Source organism: Mustela nigripes, chromosome 4 (assembly GCF_022355385.1).
Source record: "Mustela nigripes isolate SB6536 chromosome 4, MUSNIG.SB6536, whole genome shotgun sequence".
NCBI classification, from domain to species: domain Eukaryota; kingdom Metazoa; phylum Chordata; class Mammalia; order Carnivora; family Mustelidae; genus Mustela; species Mustela nigripes.
Window position 1 is genome coordinate 10,319,106 of NC_081560.1, and position 17,891 is coordinate 10,336,996.

At 39.8% G+C, this 17,891-nt stretch overlaps 1 protein-coding gene and 1 pseudogene across 1 annotated transcript in view; one reads left to right on the forward strand and one right to left on the reverse strand.

The window, feature by feature from the left end:
* TPK1 (thiamin pyrophosphokinase 1) overlaps positions 1-17,891 on the forward strand; it is a 335,002-nt gene that overhangs the window by 208,472 nt on the left and 108,639 nt on the right. The gene's annotated exons all lie outside the window — the stretch shown is intronic.
* LOC132015605 (small nuclear ribonucleoprotein-associated protein N-like) lies at positions 17,141-17,788 on the reverse strand (annotated as a pseudogene).

Consider the following 17,891-nt stretch of genomic DNA (forward strand, 5'->3'; position numbering starts at 1 on the left):
TTAGAAAAATAATCATCTGGTAATATTTTTAGCAGATAGTGGACAGTTGTTCTTCTTTTTTGCCTCTCATTGTAATGTACTACTTCCAGCATTGCTTCTACCCCATCTGCTCCCTACCATCTGTAGCATGTCATTACCTAAAAATTGTTGTTCGGTTAATATAGTGGATATAATGCATGCTCCCTGTTGTTCAGCCAGCTTTGCATTTTTTTTTTCCTTGCTCTTTGCATTGCCTAGCTTTCTGGAACACTTCCTATGAGATGTGAAAAGAGAGCTGAAGAATTCAGTTTTCAAACTCCATACTGTCCATTTATTTAGTCAACAAACAGAGAGCGCCTGCTATTCATTGCACTGCTAGGCAGTTGAGGGCTAAGAAAACTAGTAACATGATTTTTGCTAACACATGTCCGGTGAAGAAGTCATGTGTAAAAATATAAACATAAAGCACCGTTAAAAAATTGGTACATAAACGAGATGAAAGACTGTATGATTTGGTCCTAAGTGTAGTAAGGAAAGCCCACTCAGGCATTCACATTTTATTCACTCAGTTAATTCAACAGATATTTATCCTGCTATATGCCAGGCACTTACTTACCCAGGGATGTGGCAGCCAATTACAGAGACAGAATGCCTGGTTTTCATTCTCTTGAGGCTACATTGGAACAGGATCTTCTAGAATGAGTGGATGTTTGCTGTGGGAGATGGTGAGGAAGCCATGCAAGGCAGAAGGAGCCACGAAAGAAAGAGAGAGGCACAGCGCATGTCGTAGGATCTGCGGTATGGAAAATACTAGAAGATGCAACTAGAAAACTACTTAGCTCATGAAGAGTCTTGAGTTTGTACAGTAGAGTGTGGACGTTTTTGCTGTAGGGAATGAGAAGTCATTAAAATATTTCACTTAGTCATATGACATGAGCAGATATGCTTCTTAGATTTCTCATTATGTATTTGTTAAATACCTAGTAATCTTCTAACAATTTCTGAAGCGTGAAACTTTCTACCATGATAAATCATTGAGCTTCATTATATTGAATTGATGGTATGATTGCTAAAGTAGTCACCTGTAACTTGGCTGTAGGTAGATATTCTAGTGAACAGATAACCAGGTAGTTGAAGCTGCAGTACAATAATTCTTAAAATGTAAAAAATGGAAAATTAACTGATAGAAAAAGCCACATCTGAAAAATGACTTTTGCCCTTAAGAATTGGTCATTGCATTTGGTGTTCTGTACCATCATGGTAACGTGGACCATGGTGGACTTCCTAAGATGCATTCAGCTTGGGATTCCGGGGATTTCCTCCAACGACAGGTTGCTGTCTGTCGTTTGTTGAAAACCCAGCCATTAGTTTTTCAAAGACTGTCTTGGCACTATTCTTCTGCCTTCTTTGGCAACTCCAATTAATTGTAGTTAAGATCCTGCAGTTGTATCATGTGTATCTGCAAACTTCTCTTTCATGTCGTCTGTGCTTTAACCTCCCTGGGCTGCATTCTGAAGGTCATCACCTGTGCTCCATGCCACTCTTCTGCTTTAGCCGGGTCTGTTTGCTGCTAAAAGCAAACTTTAAATTTAAATCTGCAGAACTTTAAATTCCTGCCATGATTCTGCTTTCTTATATGCTAGTCCTGTACTCACTTTTTTAAGACCCTTTCTTAAAATTTTATTTATTTATTTATTTATTTGACAGACAGAGATCACAAGTAGGCAGAGAGGCAGGCAGAGAGAGAGAGGAGGAAGCAGGCTTCCCGCTGAGCAGAGAGCCCGATGCGGAGCTCCATCCCAGGACCCTGCTATCATGACCTGAGCCGAAGGCAGAGGCTTAAACCCACTGAGCCACCCAGGCACCCCTCAAGACCTTTCTTTAAAACATAATTGTCATACTTTATGGTCTAAAATAATTCTAAAACCTGTGGCCTTTATAAATCCACTGTCTTTTATATTCACTTTCACTTTTATATTTTGTAACCTCGATTCCTTCTGTGTGTGATGATTTTTGGCCACGACCTTATATTCCTGGGAGCTTCACTTGTGGGAATTATTTGAAGTGTGAGTTAAAATTGAGTCCAGGGAGAATTTAGAGCAGACTCCCAGCCCAGTTATTTGTAGGCATTAACAACTTAGGACATCTGTGGAGACTTTCTGACAGCTGCAGAGTGCCAGGGCTCGGTCGGCAGTTTTCCTAGTGGTCCGGCGGGAGGTTATTTGTACTCATCTCCCACGGGAAGTCTCTGCTTTATATGGTGCAGTCTCCTTTTGCACTCCCACCCTGGGCAGGCCTTTGGCCTTGTCTCCTGATGACCTTCCTTACTTCAATGTCTTGGAAACCAAAGCTCAAGTTCATCTGCTTTGGTAAACACCAAATATTTCAAAGATGAAAGTTAGATTTGGTTTTCTTTTTCAGTCCAACCTTAGTTTTTGGCTTCTGAGTACCCTTAAAAAAAAGAAAACAACAGATGTTTGATGCCTTTTAAAAGATTTCTTTTAATTATTTTCTAGCACTTTTTATTAAGCTGGTCAGAGTACTAATTTGTCATACTGTTTCTGTAAGTATGGTGTTACCCTGCCTACGTTACAGGAGTAATTAACCCGCAATCTCAGAGGCTTACATGAGATTATCTGTGGAATATCTGAGTGGATATCAGAGTAGAATATCTGGTCTGGTTTGGGCGGCATCCTCCATTTTGTATCTAAGCCAACGGAAAGAAATTGTGGCATCTGTGAAAAATATAGCTAGAAAGTGGCACTGCATGTTTTTAAAGGCCAGGCCAGCTCTGTCCTCTGTCACCTTTGGTGGAGGACACAGTGACACTCCCCAGGCCACTGCAAGGCAGTCTAGGTAAATAAGGCTGTGGCCCAGGAAGAGGAACTACTGTGTGAACACAGAACGTTGTCTCTCTCAAACTGCCAGAAACTGAAGTTTGGGAAGAAAGTCTGGAATCATGACCTACATAAGTTCTAGGAGAATACTTTTTTCCTTATTTATAAGATATATTAAACTTTAATTAATTGTTAAAACAGAATCCTTAGTTCTCCCAACAAAGTTTTGTATCATAGTCTACATTCTCCAAAACAATGCCTCCTAGGGTCTTTGTGTGATATTGTGCTTTTGTCTCATTGAAATAACTTGGGGGGCACCTGGGTGGCTCAGTGGGTTAAAAAGCCTCTGCCTTCGGCTCAGGTCATGTTCTCAGGGTCCTGGGATTGAGCCCCACATGGGGCTCTCTGCTCAGCAGGGAGCCTGCTCCCCCCCCCCCCGCCCCCTGCCGGCCCCTCTGCCTACTTGTGATCTCTGTCTGTCAAATAAATAAACAAAATCTTAAAAGAAAAGAAAAGAAATAACTGGGAAATTACCTAAGAAAGTAATTATTAAATAGTGTGGGACAAAAACTTCCTATGCAGTCATACCCTCTGTCATGTAGAGGAGTGACAGTATTTAGCATAGACTTCCACCTGTGGGACTAACGGTGCCGGCTTTGCTCCTCTTTGGCACTAGTTCTAGAGAAATCTTCTCAGATTGTGCTCTTCCTCTCTCTCCCTCTCTCTCCCCCTCCCCCCTCCCCCCACAACTCTCTTTCTCTCTCTAAAATAAGTAAAATCTTAAGGAAGAAAAAAAATCTCCCGAGAGATACATACAAGGTCCCAGCTTTTCAACTGCTTTTAGTAAGAGAACACTAAGACAATTAATGATATAAATGCAAAAGTCAAAATGAGTATGTTTGAGGATTTAGGATATGAACCAATCTTATATAGTTGCCATATTTTTAAGCAGTTTTAATTATATACTTATGAACTGTGATTAGACTAAAAATTAATTGAAAGCTATACTAAAATTAGTGCATAGAACCATTTTGCATTCTAGAAGTGGGACTCAGATCATTGAACTGAACTGACTTTGCCATGTGTGTTTTCATAGAACTATGTGTGATGTTATCCATGTGCTAGAGCATACATCTGTATTAGGCAGTGTGTATGTTTTGGGGATATATTCAAAAAGGGTGTCTAAAGTTACCATTCGTAATTAATAGGACTGATCACAATCACAATCACAATGGACAGAAGAAGCCTCATAACTTTAAATTGAAACCATTTTCAAATATTGTGGAACCAGGGCCCAAGAAAACCAATCTGGTATGCTTCAGTGCTGAATAAAGAATGGTTTGAAACTTTTGAAATGTATTTTTTAATTGAAAGTCAATAAATAGCTGTTCTCAGAAAGGAAGATAATTTTGGAACTTTTACAAGAAGCATCTCATTTTAACTTCATAACAGTTCTGTGAGGAAAGCAGGACAGATATGTCAGTCACACAGCAAAGTGTTTTGACTCTATACTTTCCACTACACTACTTTCCTCTTTCTTGGGGTTAGTGGCCTAACATGCAAATATCAAACTCTTTTTTTTTTTTTAAATTAACATATAAAGTATTATTTGTCCCGTGGGTACAGGTCTGTGCGTCATCAGGCTTACACAATTCACAGCACTCACCATAGCATGTATCCCCCCCAATGTCCATCACTCCACCACCCTATCCGTCCCACCAACCCCCAGCAACCCTCAGTTTGTTTCATGAGATTAAGAGTCTCTTATGGTTTGTCTCCCTCCCTGGTCCCATCTTGTTTCATTTTTTCCCTCTCTACCTGCTATGGTCACCTACCCTGTCTCTCAAATTCCTCATATCAGAGAGATCATATGATAATTGTCTTTCTCTGATTGACTTATTTCGCTCAGCATAACCCTCTAGTTCCATCCACGTCATTGCAAATGGCAAGATTTCGGGTTCTTTTTGATGGCCACATAGTATTCCATCGTGTGTGTGTGTGTGTGTGTGTGTGTGTGTGTGTGTGTGTGTGTAATACCACATCATCTTTATCCATTCATCTGTTGATGGGCATCTAGGCTCTTTCCGTAGTTTGGCTATTGTGGGCATTGCTGCTATAATCACATGCCCCTTCGGATCACTACATTTGTATCTTTAGAGTAAATACCCAGTAGTGTGATTGCTGGGTTGTAGGGTAGCTCTATTTTCAACTTTTTGAGGAACTTGCATACTATTTTCCAGAGTGGCTGCACCAGCTTGCATTCCCACCAACACTGTAGGAGGAGTCCCTTTTCTTCACATCCTCGCCAACATCTGTCGTTTCCTGACTTACTAATTTTAGCCTCTCTGACTGGTGTGAGGTGGTATCTCACTGTGGTTTTGATTTGTATTTCCCTGATGCCGAGTAATGGAGAACTTTTTAAGTGTCTGTTGGCCATCTCGATGTCATCTTTGCAGAAATGTCTGTTCATGTCTTCTGCTTATTTCTTGATTGGATTATTTGTTCTTTGGGTGTTGAATTTAGTAAGTTCTTTATAGATTTTGGATAGCAAATATCAAACTCTTAAAACAAGTTATAGTTCATAGGCTGGTATTTATCCATGAACAGTGTTTTACTGAGTGGGCAGTTGGTATGTGTTTAGAGTTGTGTGTGTGTGTGTGTGTGTGTGCATGTAATTATTCTCCACAATATTTTAAAATAAGATGAATTTGGGGTACACTGTAAGGGTATATCCCACCTCATTGTTCACCTAAATTAAAAATGACTCTGAATTTCCCTCAAGTATAAAAAAATCTACATACCTCAAGAATTTTTATCATTTAAGAAAATTGAATGAGATTACCTTTGAGCTTTGCTAAAATACTTCAAAAGTGGTGAAAATCAGTGTAAATGTTAATTATTTTGAGTATTATTTTTGAGAACAGTGTTTCTGGAATTGGTTCTGAAATTGAAGATAATAGCAAGGATGAGACATGTTATGGGACCTGTTGGTAGGACTGATAAAAATGTCTTGGTGCTGTGCTTTGCTAAGAGATGTCGCCTGTGTCTATTAAGTGGCAATGATAGCCTTAGACCATGCGACTAAAATGTGCTTTTTTGGATCTTTTTTTAAAGAGCCACCTAAACCCTCAAATAATCTTAGCATTTCAGTAATAATCTACATGTGAGTCTCTCTTGAGACTGTTATATAAATAAGTAAGCGTCCTTCATTCACGAGAGTTCTGTCGATCAGGCTGATCTGGTCACTGCCGGCTGACCTGTGCATCCAGAAGCCACTCCCTTAGTGTTACAGAGGTCGTTCCAAACCTTAGTCTTTCATCCGCGTTCTCTCTTCAGTCCCCTCTCTGTGACTTATTTTGGTTATTACAAATTGAATTTTAAAACAAGGGGGAGATAGTGTAGTTCCAGGTCTATATACATATGGAAAAATGTTTGGAATTTTTTAGCTGGTTTATTTTGAATATATAATGTCCTTTACGTTGTGTTTTGGCGTATTTCACTTACTGTGGGTCAAACTGCCATTATGAGCGAAAGCAGGTAGCATTTACTTTAAAAATGGCAGATTGAACGGTCTTTCAAATAGAAAATTAAAAATAGAATGCATAATAGCTCCTCCCTTAAAAGCAAGCATTTCTCTTTTACTTTCCAAAATGTCTTCTTAATAAGACTTTATAACCTTTTATGAGCAGGAGGTTTTATGAAACCAATGAGAGACATTTTCGACATGAAACACTACTGATATCAATTACTAGTTAGGCTATATTCCTTATGAAGACATTTAGGTGCTCCCAGCCATGTTTATCATGCTAGCCATGCAGAGTGTGGATGGTTCCAGATTTCTCATACGTACTTTCTCATTTTCTGGTCCTGTGCTTCTCAGGAGTGCAGAAACATTAGCTTCTGTACACTGAGCATAAATTATCTTTTATCTGCAAGTTTTATGGCAGTTGGTAATACAAGTTAATAGGATTTATGACCAAGAAATGAGATGTCCAAGAGTTAATAAGGCATGCCTTTTACATTATCCTAAACCTTGTTCAGTGATTCCTAGTCAGGATTCCGGTATCTGATGCAGGGGAATGGTGTTACAGAGCTGACTTTCATCACTTTTTATCTCCCCTGAGCAAACTTCTAAATATGTTGTAAATATTTCTTCCTCGTGATCTTAGTCATGTTTACTGCTACTTGTTTTTTCACTCACTAGGACAATTTCTTGCTGTTTAAATTTCTCACATTTTATAAATCAGACATTGGCCGTGCTGGTAATGAATACAAAGGAAACATGTTCAGAGTCTGACAGAAGCTGGATGTCTCTGATGTAAATCTGTCACGCATGGTGGTTTCTGTTGTGAACTGAGGGTATGGGTCTGACTAGCCACATGTACACACCCAGGACCACCTCCTCAGCGACGGAACCAGGGAAGTGATTCTCAGAATATCACCTATATCGTAGGGGCGCCTGGGTGGCTCAGTCTAGTGTCCAGCTCTGGATCTTAGCTCAGGGGTTGATCTCAGGGTCGTGAATTCAAGCCCCACCACGGGTTCCAGGTTGGGTGTGGAGCCTGCTTAAAAAAAAGAAAACAAAACTATATAGTAGCATAGAACCATTAAGTATTAGTGTAATGGTATAAAACCTTAAAGATCATTTTATGGATAACGAATTGCGGGGACTTGAAGGTTAAGTGATTTGCTCAAGTGATACATAGTGTTCCTTTGAAAGAAAATGGGTGCTAACCCTGAGGTAGGTCTCAGGCAACAGTGGTCTGAAAAGGACCACCAGGCATCTCCTCTCCAAGGACAGGCTGTCGCATTGAGCGACTTTCCTCTTCCATAACCCCAAGTGCTAATACCCATTCCTTCCTCTGCCATTCACCCACCTAAACTTGCTCTTCTTGGAGAGTCCTTCCACTCAGTGTCTGACCTTAGCCATCTGCCTTCACACTGTGTCGTCTGCATTACTCACTCTCTTTCTTTGGCTTATCCGCTCTGCTTTTCCAGGGCAGCAGCTTCTGCAGGTGGAATGCGTACAGACACGCGTCTTCCCAAACAAAGCACCCTCCTCTTTTCACTTTAAACCTTGCCCGGCTTTCTAGGGAAAATGTCTCTGTGCCTGTTCCCTCCTTCTCTTCTTCTGTGTGCTCTTCCCGTTCCTCCCCTACAGGGCATTTTAAAATTATAAACCAAAACCTATCTTGTGTAGAACATTGTGTTAGTCTTATTATACTGTTATGAAAACATGACATTTTAATGATCACTAAGACAACAAAATCCTAGAGCTATACAATTCTCATTTTTCTAAGTGCTCTAATATCCTCTTTAGAGTGCCATAGAAATATTTCCTTTATGGTTTTATCCATGTTTAATTAAACTAATTTTATGTAACTAAGAAGGCACACATTCACAAAGAGTTTATTTTATAGGTATTGCATTCTGTTTTGTTGATTTAAAGCATAGAATATTTCATCAACAAACATTCTTCAAACACCTGTTATGTAGTAGATACTGTGGTAGGCACTGAGAATGTGGAAATAAAGCAAACAGCTTCTATTCTACTGCTCATAGTTCAGTGGAAAAGCCAGAAGAATAAGCCACAAAATTCAGAAATTTTTTTATAAGAGTACAGTAAGTGCTGGGCGTCAGGGTGGCTCAGTTGGTTAAGCTTCTGGCTTTTGATCTCAGCTCAGGTCTTGATCTTAGGGTCGAAAGTTCAAGCCCTGTGTTAGGCTCCGTGCGGGGCTTGGAGCTTCCTTAAACACACACACACACGTACACATCAAAACAGAACACTGAGTGCTGTGAGGATGGCATGGGAGAAGCATCTAATCCAGATTGGGAACGGGATTGATGGTGATCATGGAGATAGTTTCTCGGGGGGGATAACATCTTTTGGGGAGTTAGGCAAAGAGAGATGAATAAAGACATTTAATGTGCAAGGAGTATGGTGTGCAAGGAAACCTGGGAGAACTCGGCACAATTGCTAGATCCTTGGGAGCCATAGGAGATGCAGCTAGAGGTGAGAAAGCTAGAAAGACTTGTTTGCATTCTCAGGTAGATGGTCTTTATATTGATGTCATAGCTCTAGAGTACCAGTTAAGAGGGTTTAGTGTGATAGCAATATGGAGGAAAAATTGTTTAGGGAAGAGATGGAGGCCATTCAACTCTTAGAAATCCGAAAAAGAAATGATGAATAAGTCAGCTTCACTTTGCTGTTGGAGTTCCTTGGGATGTGTGCTCAGAAGTCTTCTTTGGAGGAACACAGAGGGGAGTCAATATAATGACTAGGATTCTGGCTTAGGCAGTTGATTGCCATCTTTCTTTAAAATAGAGAATATGAGAAGAACACGTGAAGATAGGAAGTTGGTCAGCGGACTCTGGGACACACAGAAACTGATCTGTCTTTGAAACTATGTAGAAGTGCTTAAATATAGATACATAGGTATCTATAGAAAAAGCTCTCCTTTTAGGCAATTCTTCTGTTTGTGTGTGTGTGTGTGTATATGTATATGATTCTACTCAACTTATATACACACACGTACATATAGCTTGACCCTTTGATATACCTTGAGAATCCTCAACATATACATGATCATTAAAAACTTGGAGTGGAGTCTTACATACTGGGAGAAGGTATGGAGTGAAAAGATCAATGGCAGAACCCTAGAGAATAGAACACCATAATGGAAAAGAAACTGGAAAAATTATAAGAGTGGTATCATTGAGTCGAGGTGGATTCGAGTTTCGGGAGGTAAGGGAGTGATCCGCTAAGGTGTTGAGAATACAAAAGACTAAGTTTGGCAGCTGAGAAGAAACTTGATCAGGTACAGTTTTCATGGCAAAGTATGGATAGAAACCTGATTACTTGGAGTTGATGACTTGATAGGAAGGGAGGTAGAAATCCACTGCTCTTGCTAACCCTTTCTCACTGTTCACTCACAGCAGTTGAATTTGGGGGACTTACCTAGAAGTAATGATGACTTACAAAATTATTTTGGTTCGGCCATTTTCCAAGCTAAACAAAAACAGAACATGCATATCGGGGGTTATACATTTCTTTCCTGGCGTGAGCAGAAGTGCAGGTGCCATGCTGTGCTTTTGTAAGGAGGCTTGCACAGAGATGGGTGCTGATTGTATCGCGCAATGCTGGTGAAGTACTTTTTGAGCTATTTCAACTCTGTCTTCTCTTCCAGGCCTGCTGCCAGCTCCGCAGTCGTGGTGGGCCCTTCCCCTCCTCCTCTGCATGGGCACCTTGGTCTGGGCCTAAATGTAAAGCTTTGAGTTTGACCTTTAAATCTCTCTCCTTCTGGTCTGTCATTTTCTCAGTGTTACATAACCCAAGAAATTGGTCCATCAGTAGTTTTCCAAACTGACCACAATCCCTGCTTTCCTGTGCCACAAATAATTTTTAAGTCACTCTCTTAAAGCCCTACTCAAAATTTCTGACTTCTATACAGAATTTCCAAGTAAGCCTTTCTGATCTTCCCTTATCTGGATCATTTTCATCAATTTTTAAAATCTTTTTTCTATGGATTCAAAACAGTCTATCCATAAGAAAATTTACCAAATAAAAAGTTTTTTTCATTTTCTAAACCTTAAAAAAATTACAATTACGAATTTATGATCAAAGATGAAATAATGATCACACTTAGTTCACTGAATGCTAGCCAAATCCGAATTAATAGGGAAGTTTTAGATGGTTTAAATATATTATTCCCATTAACAATTGTTCATGATTGCCTCTTCTTGTAAAATACAGGGTGGCTGGGCATCCCAGGCTGTGACTTAGTCCACTTATTTCTCTACTGCCCTATGCTTTCGTCCTAGTTCATGGAAAGCTCATTTGAGGGAGTGATGGCTGCTTTCTGTAGCTGTGGGTATATTTCTGCCCTTGAGGACGATGGTGTCAGGCCCAGGAAGTTTTAAGGCAGCCTGACTACAATGAGGTCTCAGAGGGAAAGGCATGCAGCAGCAGTCTGATTCCCACCACTCACCCGTACAGCTTACAAGTTCTTTAATCTTATAGGAGTCTTCCACTTAGGAGGGTTTACAGAAAGATGGCCATCAGCAAAAACCTATGGTGATCCCTCAGTGATTCCAAAGGAACAGGGGAAGTATCAAATTCAGTCTCCGTGGAAGCTGTTTAAAAACTTATTTGAACATTGGCCTTTCGTTTTCAACCATGAGTGACAGAGAATCAGTTTTGGAGACTGGATTTGATCCATAAATGTGCTATATGCGGGTAGAACAATAGAAAAGTGAGCATCAGCGTTTATGTGAGCTCTGTCATTGTAATTCATCATAATTCAATTGTAGGTAACGTAATGGAATATTGGATGCTAGGTGTCAGAGTTTCCTCTAGCTCCCCTTCCACAGTCCTCTGTGGCAAGGACACAAGCACACTATGTCATGTAGACTTAGTTCAATTGAGCATTGCTTCAGCATCTCCCTTTGATTGAAAACAAAAGGTTGCCAATGCGGTATCAATGAACTGTGAAGTGATCTGAGTGTTACCAGCAGGGAAATGAAATGAGCCTCTGGGAAGAAGATTGGCACAAGTGAAGGTTTCTGTATAAAGGACTTCATACGGCTCTAGCTGGGTGGTATTACTTCTTATCCAATTAAGATTTTTTCCCCCTGAACTTGGGAGCATTTTGATCTTGTTTGTTCCCAAAGTGATCAAACTGAAAGTGAAGAAAAAGTGGAAAACATCAAAATAAAGCTCAGCTAGAAGGGCTGGGATTTGAAGGTACTTATTTAAACTGTGTATTTACCCTGCTGGATATTATGAAGCTCTTCCAAGGAATGGTGTAAGGTACCTTGCCCTCCTAGATGCACTTCTAAGCCAACCTTACTGGAAGGAGGGAAAGTAAGTGTTCTATCTCTGGTCAGCTGGGGAGGATTTCATTTTCTTTTTCCTTTTTATTTTTTGAAAACCACTGTCCTATGTAGTTGTCTTTTAAAAGGTCCACTTAATCTTTCATATCTTTGTTATGAACAGAATTCTATTTGACTTACTTGCATACGGACTAGTTTAATAGTGGAATTTATAAAAATGCATCAGAGTTAGGAACCAAGTCAGAGTATAACCTAGGATGAGCTACAGACTGGCAAAGAGGATTAAACTTACTTACTTCACAGAGAATAGCGTTAAAGGTGTCCCAATCCGGTATTGTCTTCTGAAGCAGACTGAGATAGTACTTATGTGATATCAAGTAGATAAGATAGTCTCGGTGTCTAAGACATACTGTTACCTCTGAACTGCATACCTCTGAAATCTCTTAAGAGCCATGTATGAGTTATAAAATAGCCTCCGTACCTGAAAGGTTGGAAAATTAGATTTTAATAAAAATTGTAGAGTTAGACAGCTTTTAACATGTATAAATCCCAGCGTCTTCATTTCACTTGACTCTCCAGCAGTCTTCTTGTTCATTGTTTCTGTTTCTCAAATGAGGAAACCCTGCATAGAGCAATGTTGTAAGAATATGGTACTTCATGAATACTCTAGGAATTTTCTGAATCCTACTCTTGTGGCATTTGCTTTCTAGCCTTCTGGTAAAATTCATGCCTACTCTCTGAATTTCAGTGGATCCATATGGAGGGCTCCCCAAAAAAATGAGGGGAAGGTAGCCAGTTGGAAGCATTACCTACACATGGAGAGTGGCTCACTCATGAATAGGCATTGAAATCATCCTGCATAACTTTATTTTTTTCTTTAGTCAACTTTTTTATTATGGAAAGGGCCATATTTACAGAGAATTTGTAAGACTGGTATGATGAACAACATATTCCAACCATTTGTAATTTTTTAAACATTTTATCATGTGCCTTCTATCTATGTATAGACTTTTTTTTTCTTCTTGGTAACCATTTGGAAGGAAGCTGCAGATATCACATCACATTATCCTAGATACTTCAACAAGGAGCAGAATATTTAGAAACCAAGATCCAGGTAACAAATGTGCTTATTGCTACTGTGGTGCTTTCAGACTTTTTTAGTAAACAGAACTAAGAAACAACAAAAAGGTATGTGTGTGTATGTGTATAAATCATGGGTTCACACTGATATGTTGAATTCAGTTTTAATATATAGTTTTTAAACTGTTATTTTGTGTTTTTATTTCTTTAACTCCCCCTTGCCACCCCAAAATCCTGGCTTGAAATGCTATACTTGTATTATACTATAGTATATAGTAGCTCTTTTCAGATTTATAATACCCACCTTCGTACTAACAGTAAAGCTACTGAGGGAAATTTAAGATTTCTTTGTAGGTCTGTCTTTAAATTATATCCCAGCCAGACTATTGCATCTAAAGTTTCTCACTTTAAATATTAAAATTTATTCTTTCTGTGGTTATGCTGCCTATTTAATATACTGTTAGGCTCATTTGCAGTTGATTTGAAGGCATAAGACCTTGTTTTTTTTTAGGTATTTAAAATATTTTACAGTAATTACATAGCCTAAAGGCAAAGCTTGATAAAAGATACCCTCAGGAGAGGTCTTGCTTTTATTACTATCTCCCTCACCACCACCATCCTCCTTCAGAATCGTTCAGTTTCTTGCAAAAAATAGAAGCAAAACCACAACATTATGTGCACATTTTCCCATTTCCCCCTTTTTATGTGAAATTTAGCACATAATATATTTTGGAAGCCACTCGGTTCGGCAGTAGAGACCACCCTCATTGCTTTATTGCGACTATTGCGAGGGCGAATCTAAATGCGCCATCGCTTGTCCATGTGTAGCTTTTTGAAAGAACATACTGGAAGTTCATATTCGGCCACTCTTTGAGTTGTAGCTGTGTATATTTTGAGAATATTCCTCAGGTGGTTCCATGTACATTCCCACTTGAGACCTGTTTTGCTGTCTTGAGAGCAATGTGGTGGAGACAATATGACCCAATTTTAAAGTTGAGCAAACTGGGTCTTAAAAAGATGAATTGACTTTAGGGGTTATTCCACTTCTGAATGGTAAAGCCACATTCCAAATCCATGTCAGACTGACACTTTAGCTTTCTCCACTCCATGTTTCCGTTTCCACTTATATGATTTGTGCACTTGGTATGATGCCATTCAGTGTAGAAGAAACAATTTAAAAAGGTAAACTCATCGCGGCACCTGATTTTGATGTTGCCTCATGAGGGTCATGATCTCAGCGTCATGAGATCGAGCTTCACACTGGGTGTGGAGCCTGCTTGAAATTCTCTGTGTCCCTCTGTACCCACCTCCCTCCCCAGCTGTGCTCTCTCTCTCTCTCTCTCTCAAAAAAATAAACTCACTAAACATAGCCTATAAATACCACATAGTTCTTTATAACAGAATTAGACTTTGCTGCCGTCCTTTGTAGAGTGTATGTGTTTTTAAATAGAAAGGAATGGGCACAATCAGTTTTCTTATCGAAGAAGAAGAGTCTTCTATTATAGTTGAGGTAGTAATGATAATGAATCAGAGTCTTTTCTTTTTGGAAAAAGTCATGTTGATAGAGGAGCCTCAAAATTGATAAATTACATACACGTTGGCCTTTCCAATTGTCTGATGATAGGAAGCCAATTTCACTCCTAACCAGAAACCCTCAAGGTAAAAGGCACAGAGTATGGAACATTGGTCTTACTTTATCAGGGAAGGTTAATGTACAAAAATGCTGCTCGGGGGACAGTGGAGAAGGATTTATTTTCTCCTGGGTGAAGCTAGGCTATTAAGAAGTGGGCACTCTTTGAAATTTTGATAATAGTAATTGAAAAGCTATGATTAGAGCTTAATATTTTTTTCTGAGCATATTTCACACTATAAAATATTTCCCAGAGCAGAGTAAGCCTTGTGAAAAATAGAAGGGCTCAGACAAGTTTTTTCCTATATTCATTCAACCAACATATTATTAAAGACTTACTTGTATCAGGTATTTACAAATGGCTAGACCGAAGAGGAGTAAGTTCCTCTGAAAGAGCTAATAGCATCATCACGAAATAGATCATGATTTCACAATAAAATAAAATAAGTTCCATAATACAAATATATACGGAATATCATGGAAGCCTAGAGAAGCGACATATAACGTGCCATAGGCAGGTCATACTACAGGTACGCTGTAAGAGACGAGATGTGCCCAGGCATTCGGCCTGCATATGCACTGCTCTGTGCACATGCACTGCACTCCTAATTGCTACAGTACTCTGTCCGTGAGAAAAAAACAGCTGGGGCTGTTTTCAGTGATAGACACCTAGACTGATAGGCCATCGCTACAACTCTGTTTGCAGACCTTACATTCTGTTCACTGAACTTACCTTTTAGATGCAAAGATTCCTGCCCTTATAAGCACCAATTCATTGCAGGCCCGTTCATAACATGATTTTAAATAGTGTTAAATATGGCTACAAGTTATTAGCACTAACACTTAATACTGCATACCATCCAGCAGGCCGCCGTAAAGAACTTCATTTCTAAAGCCAAATAGTGCATAATTCTTTAAATTCGTCTTATCTTTAACACACACTTCATTTAAAACAATTTTATGAACCAAATTCTAACTTACTACTTAGCATAAAAATGTTGATGCGCAACACTAAAAAAAATTAATGCTACAAATCTTGTCCTCTCTTCCTTTTATCTGCAATGCTTTTTATATGAAAAATTGCATTTATGTCTAAAATAGAAGTTTATTATAACAAGGCTCTTTTGGAAAGGAATTATACTCAAAGAAAGGGAACATTCAGAATCATTACAAAGGGAACAGGAAGGAGACTGCATATCATAGTTAATTATAGAATAGATATTTAATGAGCAAATGTATGAAGAAGCCACATGGTGTCTATTGTCTTCTGCTTTGTTAGGTCTGAACATTTTAAATTACTCAAGGCCCATGAAGGTGTTGTCTAGGCCTTCTGGCTCTGTGTGGAAGGCTCGAGTCCTGACTGGCATTTACTGACTATGACTCCTTGAGACTGAGTCTCCGTCTTTCCACGTGCAACTGGAATGTTGATGTATGTGCTTTTCATGAAAATTAGAATGTTTAAGGCCATGCATATGAAAGCTTGTTTTGTTTTGTTTGGTTGGTTTCTTAAGGCTTTAAGTAGAAAGGCCTGAATGAATTAATCATAAATTATGGGCACAGTGTCATCATTGGTCATTTTGTTTCACTATTTGATTAGGATCTGTTGATTCAAATCTTCTCCCCCTCCAGGATACCCTTTTCATCACATCTTTTTGTTTGTATGTCCTTGCAAATTATGTATTGCTTTCATGGCCACTAAGAAATATTTTTGTATGTATCTCTAAAAGAAAGGGATTCCTAAAAACCGTAAGTGCAGTCCCATTTCACACCCAAAAAAAGTTAAAAATAATTAATGTGATGAAGTAAAGTGTTTACCTCCATTTCCTCCTTTGTTTTAAGATGTTTTTATGGTGGGTTGTATGATCAGGGACCCAAACAAGACCTGTCTGTTGCAGTAGATTGGTTTTTTGTTGTTGTTGTTGTTGTTTAAATTTTTTATTCATTTTTTATTTTACTTTTTTAAGATTTTATTTATTTATTTGAGAGAGAGAGCATGAGAGGGGAGAAGGTCAGAGGAAGAAGCAGACTCCCTGTGGAGCTAGGAGCCTGATCCTGGGACCGGGATCACAACCTGAGCTGAAGGCAGTCACTTAACCAACTGAGCCACCCAGGTGCCCTTTGTTGTTCTTTTGAACAGGTCCCCTTACCTGACTGTGCCTGCACTTCTTTTTCTTCTCCTTCCTCATTTTATTTCCCTCACTCCTCAACATTTTCCTTGAAGAAACTGTCATTTGTTCTATGGAATTTTCAGTCTAGTCTTGTTGCATGGCATGGTATCATTACTTCCTATTTTCCTTTGATTTTTTTAAATTTTTAGTTAATTCTAGAGCTGTGATCAGACCATTAAGAAATTGTGGGGGGGGGGGCGGAAATTTGACGTGGGTGATCCTGTATCACAACATCTAATTGCTCTTTATTGTGATGTTGTAGCTATTGATGGTCACCGTGTGTCTCTGCCCTGATCGGCAGTTGCTCAATGCTAGTAGTAAGCAGTTCTGCCACTGTTACTTCACGGATTGCCTGAGATACCTCTCAAAAGAGAAGCTTCCCTCAGACCAGCTACTGGGCTATCCTGTGGAATAGTCTGTAAAGGAAGGCAGGCTATACACTTAATTCTTTTTCCCTTAATTTACTATTTTTCAAAATAATGAATTGTTTCCCTAACGTTTTTTAAAATTACTTTACGCAGTGCAGCAAAGAAGGAGCAAAAGTTCACAAACCCTCTACAAGTGTCATAAGACACATTGCAAGGAAAAAGGGACTTAGAAGGATCAGCAGTATCCTAAGGTCTTGGTGGATACATTCTTGGGGGCGGAGGTGGACCACTAATTCCTGGTGGGGGGGTCTCATCCTTAGAGAGGGCATGCCTATTCGTATCCCGCAAGCAGGGGAAGCCCAGCTGATGGGCCATGGGTGGTCTTCTACCGCGTAGGGGAGGCTGCAGGTGGTGTTGCTCAGCCTGCAGGAGTTGGTGGCGTCCCCCATCCTGGTGGATTTGCTGCTCCAGTGTCCCTTCCCTGCAGAGTCCTTCATTTCCTGCTGGGATGGCCCCGAAACCCCTAGCACAGGGCCTCCTAACCCCGTGGGAGCATGGGGAATTGGAACAGCAGCTGGCACTCCTCTGCTGGCTGCCCTGCCAAGCCCAGGCCTCCTGCAGCTGCAGCAAGCGGTGCCCGGGAGCACTGGTATCTTCGGGGGTTGGTCCTTCCCCAGTCATGGAAACCAGGTTTTCCCCAGGTAGCAGCGCCAGACCCAAATCCCACTTTTCTTCACATTCTGGCTGCTTTACAATCTTTGGCTTGGTCTTCCTGAATTCATCACAAAGGATTAAATTCATGTTCTTATTAAAAGCCTTAAAGGTGCCACTGAAGATGCGGTCATCTTGCAGGATACATCTCATTCTGTGGTTGCTGCCCTCTCCCACAGTCATGGTTGCTGTTCAAATCCAGTGTCTGCAGTAAGGTTTCATGATCCTCGAGAGCCAATGGAAGGCTCCAGATAAGGATTCGATGCATGTTCTGTGAACAATCCAG